Here is a 12,162-nt window from a genome sequence, read left to right on the forward strand (position 1 = left end):
AAATTGGAAAGGAGAATATCTTTGGCCCAACAGTCGGGAAATTCAGTCTCCACAGTGAAACATCTGACAATTATATGAGGCTGATAGACTTTGCAGCTGCAAAAAACATGGCAGTTATCAGTACCATATTTAATCATCTCGATATTCATAAGGGCACCTGGCTGTCTCCAGATCAAAGAACAAGTAATCAAATTGATCATGTTGTGATAGATGGAAGACATTCATCGAGTGTGTTGGATGTACGATCGTTCCGAGGCGCAAACATTGATTCGGACCACCACCTTGTTGCAGCAAAGGTACGTACACGTCTAAACGTTGCAAATAAAGCACGAACAGACACAACACGGAAGTTGGACATCGGTAAGCTGCAAACACAACAGATAGCCACAGCATATTCCACTCAACTAGCCCAATTGCTTAGGGAGAGCACTCCTTGTCCCGATAACATAACAACACAATGGCAAAGTATTGCCCACTCCATGCAAACAGCCGCAAAATCCATACTTGGATACCAGAGACCTCCACAAAGGAATTCATGGTATAATTAGTAGTGTCGTGCTGCTACCGAAGAGGAAAATGCGGCATATACAGCTACTTTACAATCAGTAGCAACGCGTAGCGCACGAGAGAGATATCGGGAGAAAAGGAGAGAAGAGAAACGGCTTTTCCGCAAGAAAAAGAGAGAAATGGAAAAGCGGGAGTGTGAAAAAATCGAGATGTACAGGAGCCAGAATGAAGTCCGAAAATTCTACCAAAGAGTGAAACATCAAACAGATGGCTTTGGTACATGCACATCATCTTGTTAGAGTTGTACAATCTAGTTCATTTGAGAGATCTAGTTCAATAGCTCAGCTCTTTTAACTGAACTAGTTCAGTAATATAGTTCATAGTTCACAATCTAGTTCAATCATTCGGGTCAGAATCGTTCACGGGCTCTTATCATTCGCTTGATGAAAACACACACACATACACCAAATAGGAACAAACATTAGAATAGTATAATTAAACTACAAAAATATTACATTTAGATTATTTTATACCATTCATAAAGAAAGATTAAGCTTGTATTAAGTTTAGAAAAAAAAGTTCTTCGGAAAAAATTGTAATTAGAATTTAAGTGGCTGGCAAAAAATCTTATGTTGTGTGTTTGCAGAAATTATAACTCCAAAAAACTTTATGTATGTTTCTTTTTTTTCCTTTTTTTTAACCAAAACAAGGCAAATTGAATGATAATGGATTCGATAGTATATTGGGATGTGTTATGTCAACAATGTTCTTTATGTAGAAATTACTTTTATTACAATGGGGGTTGGCACTTCACATTGATCCAAAACATAAACAAAACTCATAACATTACCAAGGCATCACTTAGCACAGAAAACGGCGTCACTTTATTCATATGTGAGTGACATGTTGAACTAGATTGTGAATCGTTCGTTCGTTGATCGTTCTTTGTGGATCTTTCGGTCTGCGCTCAGTGAGCTATTGAACTATAATGAACTATATCTACTGATCTAGTTCATACGCTCTTTTCAATGAATCGTTCAATTGAACTAGTTCGTTCATGAACTATACAACTCTACATCTTGTAGAGACCAGCAAGGTAATTTGGTAACTGATACAGATAGTGTACTCAGAACGAGTACCCGACGATTGGAACCTGAGTATCCTGTGCCCCGTCCCCTCTAACTATAGGGGCATAAGTCTACTCCCTATTGCCTACACGATTGTGTCAGGGATATTGTGCGAACGACTTAAGCCTATGGTCAACGAGATAATTGGACCATACCTATGGCGGCTTTAGACCTGGCAAGTCCACCATTGACCAGATATTTACCCTGCGGCAAATCCTGGAGAAGACCCAAGAGATGCAGATCAGCCTTCGACAACCCGCTGCGTTCAAAGGTATTCCATGCAATGTTTGAATTTGGTATCCCCGCAAAGCTCATTCGGCTTTGTAAAATGACTTTAACTGACACGAGGTCATCAGTTGAAATAGGAAAGAACCGAAGAGTTTGGTACCAAAAGAGGTTTCAGACAAGGAGACAGCCTTTCGTGTGATCTCTTCAACATCCTGCTGGAAAAGGTTATACGAGAGGCAAACGTCAAAAGAAGTGACACAATCTACACCAATAGTCACATGTTACTTGCTTATGCTGATGATATAGACATCATGGGCCGATCAGTAAAAGAAGTAACTGATATCTTTATGAAGGTCGAATGAGATTCTGCTAAAGTGGGTCTGGCGGTAAACGGTGAGAAGACCAATTTGATGGTGTGGACGCGCAATGCGTCCATTGAGCTCGGACCGACTGTAGAAGTTGGTTCCTATAATATTGAGGTAGTAAAAGACTGCGTCTACCTCGGCACCTCCGTAAACACAACAAACGACATCAGTTGTGAAATACGAAGAAGAATTGTATTGGCCAACAGATGCTACTTTGGTTTAAGTAAGCAGTTTAAAAACAAAGCCACATCTCGTCGAACAAAAATAACACTATACAAAACGCTGATACTACCCGCGCTAATGTATGGCTCCGAAGCCTGGGTACTTGCGCAAGCAGACATGACAGTGCTTGGTGTGTTTGAGAGAAAATTTCTTCGAATGATCTACGGACCAATCTGCGTTGACGGTGAATATCGGCGTCGCATGAACCACGAGCTGTATCTGCTATACAACGACATCAATATTGTTAAACGTATCGAGATGCAGCGATTGCGTTGGCTAAGCCATATCATAAGAATGAGCGATGATGAACCCGCTAAAAAGGCGTATAAATACCGACCGCTTGGCGGTGCACGCAGAATTGGCAGGCCAAGGAATAGATGGCGCAAACAAGTGGATGATGAGATGAAAAGGCGCGGTATTCCAGAGTGCGAAGCAACAAATAGAGAGAAATGGAGATCTTTTCTTAGTTCGGCCTATGGAACAAATGTTCTGTAATAGGCCAGCTAAGTAAGTAAGTATCATATCGTCACCATAAATGCCCGAAATGCCCACAAAATCAAAACTTTAGAGGAGAAGTAAAAAACTTTATAAAATGAAAAACTGTTTTATGGAATATAATTCTTATGAGGGCGAGAATTCGGGATATTATCAATCCTATACGAATGGGAGTAATAAATGAAACCAAAACAGCTTAAACGCTTGGTTTTGGGATCCATCATTACAACAAAACCTGCAATATTATCCCATTTTCCGAAATGCCATTTCTTGAATAGGATCGTTGTTTTTGAACGTAGAAGCTTGAAATTTTTCCAGAGCATGTATTTTAACTTTACATATCAGATCCCATCAAAAAATGAATTTCGCTTTGCGTGTGGGTTTCGTCTTCGGGCATTTTTGGTCACGATATGGAGCTCGAGAATATTACATAATGGGACTTCTTACGTATCCTATGTCAACCAAAGTTTCTAAATATAGAAGTAGGAATACATTTTTCTTATCTACACCATACTCACGGTGTGCCTTAACCAAACTTAAATGGAAGGTGCTTACACCTGGGAAGTTTTTGCAGATTCTGTAACTACAATGCTCATAGATGAGAAATCAATGTAGGTCATGAGTTTAAGATTATCCAGTATTAATATGAGCTGCCATCTAGTGCCAGACTTTTAATGGTGGGTCGCAGACCAAAGCTGCCCTAGAATATGGTTCCTATGGATATATTAGGGTATAACTCTGTTATCTGACCACGTACAATAACCTAGTAAACAACAATGGAAAGGTCAAGGCTAAATTTAACCGGCTAAATTGGTTGGTTTTTAAGTTGTTTTGGAGACTGTTTTGTTTCCCCATGCTATTTTTGCATTATAAGATAATCGTTATTTTGTTCATGTTTGTTTCCCAGATCCATAGTGCATATTACACGATCGATGAATGTTTCCCATCAATCAACATGTGATCAATTTGGTTTCGTGTTTTTTGATCTGGTAACAGGCACGTTTTTTCTGCAGCGAAGTCTATCAGGCTCATCGATTTCATTGTGAAAATTTAATTTACAGAAAATGTAGACAGAGATATACTCCTTTTGGCATTAAAATCGTCTAGAATAAAGAGTCCGAACATTCAATATGCAGATTCGCAGATAATGTCCATAAAAAGTTTGCGGGGTCGTTAATTTTGAATGGGTTTGTTATACTCTACAGTGTAGAGTCTACACCAGCATCCGGCAAAAAGGGGCACACGTGCCCTTGATGAGAATAACTACAGAACACCCACCACTCAATCTTCGTTCAGAAGTCGATGAAAAAGGTTCTGTAGTCGCTTTTTTCAATGATTTTTATACCCTCCACCATATGGAGGGTATAATTAAATTTGTCATTCCGTTTGTAACACATCGAAATATTCGTCGGAGACCCTATAGAGTATATATATTATTGATCAGCATAAAATTCTATGTCGATTTGACCATGTCCGTCTGTCCGTCCGTCAGTCCGTCCGTCTGTCTGTTGAAATCAAGATACAGCTCGCAATTTTAAAGATAGAGAGTCAAAATTTGGTACAGAAGTTTTCATTACTTGCAGGATGGTTGGTATTGAAAATGGGATATATCGGTCCACGTTTTGATATAGCCCTCATAGAACGGTACCTCCCGATTTTCGGTATTTTTAAGGTTTTAGCTTCATTATCCTGCCAAAATGGCTAAAATTTGGTACGTAGTCTTCTTTAGGGGTATAAAACTTTCCCCCAGAATTTTGTCGGTATCGGTCCACACCTCCATATAGCCCCCATAGAACGGTACCTCCCGATTTTCGGTATTTTTAAGGTTTTAGCTTCATTATCCTACCAAAATGGTACGTAGTCTTCTTTAGGGGTAGATTCTACACCATAGCCGACCAAGAAGAGCGAGCGCTTAAATTGTTTATGTGTGGGTAAAATTACACTGACAGAACAGAACAGGGTGATGATTTTCATATTGAGTATGAAATGAAAAACATAGGAAAAAAGTTGTCACGGCGCACAGTGTTGCCTCAGAGGACAAAAATCGAAAAATGTGTTCTTGACTTTTTATAATTTTATGGTTTTATTTTATTGAGAACACTTCAAATAGGACAAATCTCAAAGATGTTGTCGATATTTGATGTTACTAAAAAGTTATAGCTCGTTAAACATAGAACATTTTTCGTATGTGACATTTACTAAAATGTATTTAAAAAAGAAACCCATGTTCATGGAAATTTTTTAAAGAAGTTATTGACATATTCCACAACTTTTGAATAGGGAATTAAAGAGTGGTCGATAGTCTTGCAATTTATGAAAAAAAGTTTACATATAATGTGTATACATAAAGTACCGTTATGTTGATTGAAACAGTAACGTGTTATACAAATCTTACGAATTTCGCTTCTTTCATGGAGTGTATCTAAAAATTGCAGCAAATTGCAGTTTCGACCATTTGGTACATGAAACAGACATCCTTTTCGAATTAAAAAATGCAAAGTTTACATCCTATAAAATCCGATTCTCGGAGCCACAACCATATCATCATAAACAATTTGTACGAAAGGAGCAAGAATCCTTGTTTTGCCTCAGTGGATAAATTCACTTTATTTGACTGCTTCGTTCTATATATATCCAAATATGAACCGATTTTTAACAAAATCGTTAAAACTGATCAGAGGCCCAAGCAAATATCCCATATTAAATTTGAAGGCGGTTCAATTAAAATTGGCTGAGTTATAGCAAACTCGGGGAAATATATATATGTGGGGGCTATATCGAAATCTGATCTGATTTTTAACTAATTCGGTAAAACTGATCAGAGACCCAAGCAAATATCGCATATTAAATTTGAAGGCGGTTCAATTAAAATTGGCTGAGTTATAGCAGAATCGAAGAAATATATATATGGGGGATATATCCAAATCTGAACGGATATGGACCAAAATGGGAATTTTTCATTCCTATGCCCGCATAAGTACTTGTATAAAAATTCATCGACCTAGGTCAACTCCTTCTATTTTTGTCCACGTTTACAAGGAAGCGGCAACACTGTGCGGCGTGTTAGCGTTCAGAACCAAACATAGTGGTGGGTGTGTCGAATCGTCGGCTTTCCTTTTTCATTTGCATTATAGATCATAAAAAAGTTCGATTAATAATTAAAAAAAAAATAATTCTAAAAATGATCTTCGCCTAAAAAGGCAAAATTTTCAAATAGAAAAAATATATTGTTGGCGCGTTCGCTTTGTATGACTAAAATTAAAAATAATATACAGTGAATCACAGTCAAAAGTATCCACTTCAGTTTCTTTCTTTTCAGTGTAGCCAAAAAACAAATAAAGCGGCATCAACCTGCTTGCATGACATTCAGTACAAGACTGAAGTAAAAAAATCAAAACATTTGCTCTCTTACTTTGCGTTCGGGTCGCGTGTGTGTGATTTGCCGAAAAACTTCGTAACCATATCAATACCAACGAACGGGTTTGGTGTAGAGAACCACATTTTTATTCCATGCTACATATTGTCTCTCCAAAAGTTTATGTAACACCACGAAATATTCGTCCTAGACCTCTTATTTGGTATGCCAAAATTCATATCTCGACGAGATAAAGCGATTTAGCGATGTGTGTCCGTCCATTAAAAATTGTGAACAAGCTTATGGCCGCAATTATGGACCGATTGTAACGAATTTTTTAAGGAGGTTGGGTTCGGGCCAAAATAGAAATGATAAGTTTTTGGTGATGATCGTGAAATGTTCAGGGGATGAAATGGACCAAAAACAAAATTTTAACCAATTTTGTAGCGGCTCTGTAGGTCAAAATAATAACCCGCAAAATTTTATACAAAGTTTGAATTTATGATGAAGAAGAAGCGCACAAACCAACGTGAAGATCAGATAATACTTAGCGGGTTAAATGGACTGAAACTTTTGTGTGAAATTGGTAAAAATTTCAATAACGTAGCGGTTAAACAACGGAAGTAGTAGTACTACATAAGTGGGTTGCATTACATTTTAGTTTGTGTGAACTAAATTTTCCTTTCCTGCTACAAAAATGTCTTTGTCATGCAAGATAACTTTTTGGTTTTGGTCATAAGTATTATACATTACATCTCTGATATTTGATAATTAAATTTTCACAATCATTGAAAAGAAGTTCCGTGGAGAGCGATTGTCCAGGGATAGTGGTATAGGGCATCCTATGGTCGGCTCCGTCCGACTATAGACTTTTCTTACTTGTTTTCTTTTGTTTTATATCAATTTACATTGTATTTTTTATTAAAATATATAAATTTTGCCACTATCGATCACTTTCATCTGACTTTTTTCATTTTATCAATTACATCTGCAAGTACACAATTATTCGGGTACATGAGTATTTGATAATTTATTGTGCGGGTACTTATCAATTTATTTAAACTCATGACAATATTATGACAAATATCGGATCTTTCACCAATTCAATTTCAGTCATGAAAATTCAATGAAAAAGATCGGATCTTTTACGACTTCATTGCACTCATGAAAATTCGATGAAAAGGATCGGATCTTTCACGACTTCAATTGCACTCATGCAAAAGAACCAGTGAAATCATGATTTCACATGAAATCACTTCCATTTAATTTTGCTGGCATAATATACGGCAAGATGGAGGCATTCTTGGGCATTTGTTCCAGCAACTAACATTTGATATATCATTAACTCCGTAAAAATGGGATTTTCACGTTAGATCCAGCACAATTTGACAGTCTCTCAAAAAAGGCTCTTGTCGATTGGTGCTGAGAAATCGTGAATAACTACGATCGCGGTGCTTCAAACGGCATTTATAAGATCGCAACAGATGACGCATCTTGGATTTATGCTTATGAGCCTGAAACAAAACACCAATCGACGATAGGGGTCTTCGAAGATGAGCTAAATCCAACGAAAGTTGTACATGGAAGAATCACTACGAAACAAATGGCCGCCTGTTTTTTCGTTTAAACTGACCATGTGGCTACTATACGGCTTGAGGAACGTAGGACGGTTAATTCTGAGTGGTACACTACAATTAGTTAGCCTGAAGTCTCCTGAGAAGTTCAAAAAACGAAGAAAAGAAGACAAATCTTTGTACACCATGGCAATGCGAGCTCTCACACATCGATTCATCCGCCGTACAGCCATGACTTGGGACCGAATATCTTCAAATGATTCCCGATGGAGAGTACTTAAGAAAAGAATAAAGGCCAGAAACTTTTCTAGTTCACCTCGTATATCCAGGTTTAAGTCTAGCCGGCGTTGCCCAATTTGTGTATTTCGAGCGGTTATTTATAAGATTTTCGAACCAAGTTTGCTGTAATTTAATATTGTGTGTTCTCAGATGATACATAAGCTAAATTCGGAAAATTTAATTTATACGAAAGGGAACTAATTGTTCCTATTTACTTCAATACAACTCGTGGTGGAGGGTATAGCAAGTTCGGCCGGGCCGAACATAACACCATTCATAATTGTTTATAGGAGGGTATAAAAAGTTCGATCCGGCCCAAATTAAAACCGTTCCTACGTGCTTTGTTTTATCATTACTTTGCGATGTGTAAATATTGGCATAGCCAAGAGGATTGATGTCAGGATTCTTATGACTGTACCACTTTTTGCAATATTTAGGGTCAAATTAGACAACAACAAAATCCAAGTGGTTGGAGTGTGAAGCTGCTACGCGATAGAATTTTTGCATCAGAGCGCTTGAATCTTTTTCTGGTCAAAATTAGCACTGTATCAATGCCAAAACTGCCTGAAGGAGCATTCTAATGCTTTTCCGATGTACTATAGACTTCTTAATTATTGTCTTGGCTACAATTTTTGTCTTAGTGATGGATCCAAAATCTCAATGGTTTGAATGATATATGCCAAAATATCCAAAATCGGGAGGCTCAATTTTCACCGTAGACATGCTCTGGTAGACTTTTTTGCTCAGTAAAATCCCAGGAATCAGAAACGAAGGTTTTCAAATCGTCCCGGCCTAATGTGTATGTATTGAAGAATGATTCTAGAAAAACCAGATACACTTGGTTGATATGATAGCAAAAAAAGCTTCAAACATACCTCACAACTGTAAATTTGCAATAAGTTTCGTATAAGTAGAAGATATGAAACTCAGCCATTGTCTATCACCACATATGATATGCCTCTTGGCCTAGATTTCACTTTTTCAATAAAAACTTCTTATGTCATTATAGCTCATTTAAATCAATTAATTGAACGTAGGTTTGTTCGAATAAATATCATGATGATCAGAATAACACGATTATTAAATAACACCTTCTGAACTTTAATTTAGCAGATGTGTGATATCTTAGCGTGTATGAGGCGCTCAGCGCCAAAACGGCCTAACCCACATGTTCAAAAAAATCAAGGTGACTATAAAGATCTAACCGGAACCTTTGGAAATAAATTCTAAAAACTGTGTACTGCATTGTGTAACACTAGGTTATACTAACTGTTAAACCAATACAATATGGAGTTTTTAGTATTTATTTCAAAAGGTTCTGGTTAGATCTTTATAGTCAATTAGATTTTTTTGAACATGCGAATTAAGCCGTTTTGGCGCTGAGCGCCGCATATTAGGATTGAAGCAATCCATATTTCAATAATTACACTTTTATGCCCTCTATATTTCAATAGTAACAATTTTCGTAGCTTTGTACCTTTGTCATTGTGAGTTTGTAAATATTCCAATTTCCCATTGTGATTGATTCATTGTATTTTAAAGTTAACTGACAGAATGCAACTATGTAAATAATTTATTCTACTACTCTTGTAAAACAACTCATTAATGTATCATTTTATGCAACTGTAAACTATTACTAATATATTTACGCCCTACTATTTCTTAGAGTTGTGTCGTTCATGAACGAACCGGCTCAAAGGAACGATTCCGCGAAAAGAACGAACGGATCCGTATCCAGCTCATTCTTTTATATCGTTCATTTAGATCCCCGATGGACGAGTCATTGCTGCTTACAAAATTAGCAGCATTGGTTTTGCAGTCAAACTCTAAACAAACGCTGCGTTAGCGCAAGCAGCACAAATTTCCGCACAAAACAAACAATGATTCAGAGAGCTACTCTCGCTCAGTAACTCACCTCATTCAGTAGCACATCTCGGTCATATCTTTCTTTTGCATCATTCGTTCATCTGGTTCTTTCATATCAAAACCACCACCACTACGTTCAGAAACAAAACCACCCCCATTAGCACACAAACAAGCAACGATTCGGTGAAAAGAACGACGGAGTCATATGCAGCAGAGAACGAACGACTTCAAAAGAAAATAACACAGTCAAATGTATTGTTGAACGAAAAAGAGCCAAAGAACGAACTAAACGACCCGGATCTTTTTGGTGAACAGAATGAAAAAGATCGATCCGCTTAATGAACGAGATTGCCCAACACTACTATTTCTTCTCACGATTGGTACTTAAGCTAGAACAAAATTCAATAAAATCGCTCAGTTTGTGATCTACATTCTAACGCGTTACATAACCATCAGATAAGATCGCAAGGGTGATCTCCATTCTAACACGTTATGGTAACTATCAGATAAGGTCACAATGAGACAAAGTGCTCCTCCGGCAATCAACATCAAATCCTCGCTTTTGGTTTCCTGCACAATCCACCGACACGAGATTGTTATAATGGCGCCCAACTCGTGGCCATGTATCGCGACGACACCAACCATAATCTGTGAGTAATAGCCGAGGACAACAAATTCAATAGCACAGCGTAATTCTTGGAACGATAAGTTGCCGCATTCGTATCCAAAGATGACCCACAAGAAGAAAATGCCTGTTGGAAAAAAAAGCTTGATGAATCAACAACTAAGTACTTGTACGATGTATGAGTTTTACTCCAGGGTGAGGTAAACATACATCCACCTCTGCTGTCAGTTATTCATCTTTACTCCTGCAAAATGAACCGCGAACCATGTTGAGAAAAAGAAGGTTGATGAATCACCAACAATGTATGTGTACGATGCAGTTTTACTCCAGGGGGAGGCAAAATACATCCACCTCTACTGTTAGTTAGTCACCTTTACTCCAGGGGGAGGTTCCGCAGAAAGTCTTCAACGCCATCTTTATGCAACTACTACAGTCTTATTGGCACAAAGCAGTTTTTCAACATCCGACTGTTCCTGATGCAGTCCATCCTAAGTAGATGCAAAACTGATGCCGGTTACAATAGAAGTTCAACAATCCGTAATTTATGGTGCTTCAGAGGGGGAGACTGAAGCAATCCATATTTCAATAATTACACTTTCATGCCCTCTACATTTCAATAGTAACAACTTTCATAGCTTTGTACCTTTGTCATTGTGAGTTTGTAAATATTCCAATTTCCCATTGTGATTGATTCATTGTATTTTAAAGTTAATTGACAGAATGCAACTATGTAAATAATTTATTCTACTACTCTTGTAAAACAACTCATTAATGTACCATTTTATGCAACTGTAAACTATTACTAATATATTTACGCCCTACTATTTCTTCTCACGATTGGTACTTAAGCTAGAACAAAATTCAATAAAATCGCTCAGTTTGTGATCTACATTCTAACGCGTTACATGACCATCAGATAAGATCACAAGGAGTGATCTCCATTCTAACACGTTATGGTAACTATCAGATAAGATCACAATGAGACAATTTGTCCGTCCGGCAGTCTACATCAATCCTCGTCTGTGTTTTCCTGTACAATCTACACCAGATTGTTATAGGATTTAATAACTTTTCAACTGCCTCTCACTTCTTTTCAAGGAGTTACTTTTTACAAGATTATTTTTAACCGCAAAATATTACTGCCCAAAGTAGTGTAGTTCACCGAGGCCGGCATATTTTACTCACAAAACATAAAATTTTGCCCGTTGGGCACACCAGAAATTGTGTCGAAATGCATTTCTGATTACGTCCCTGGTGTAGTGTTTCACATGGTTGGCCCCGTCAGTCTTTTCTTACTTATTTTTGTTTTGTCTTCAGAAGTTAAAACCTAGTTTCACTCATGTTTTATTGCTTAAGAAAATGTAGCACAATTTCTTGATATCAAACATCTGAAATTGGCCGCTGTTTGTAATGCATCATGTCCCAGCTTGTTGACGAATATTTTTTGTATTAAATGTTGCAGCAGTACTCAATACTATCTTAAAGGTCAATACAAAAAAGGTGAACAAATGGGGAAAAA

Source organism: Musca autumnalis, unplaced genomic scaffold, assembly GCF_047663935.1.
Source record: "Musca autumnalis isolate F117 unplaced genomic scaffold, ASM4766393v1 scaffold_2, whole genome shotgun sequence".
Lineage (NCBI taxonomy): Eukaryota > Metazoa > Arthropoda > Insecta > Diptera > Muscidae > Musca > Musca autumnalis.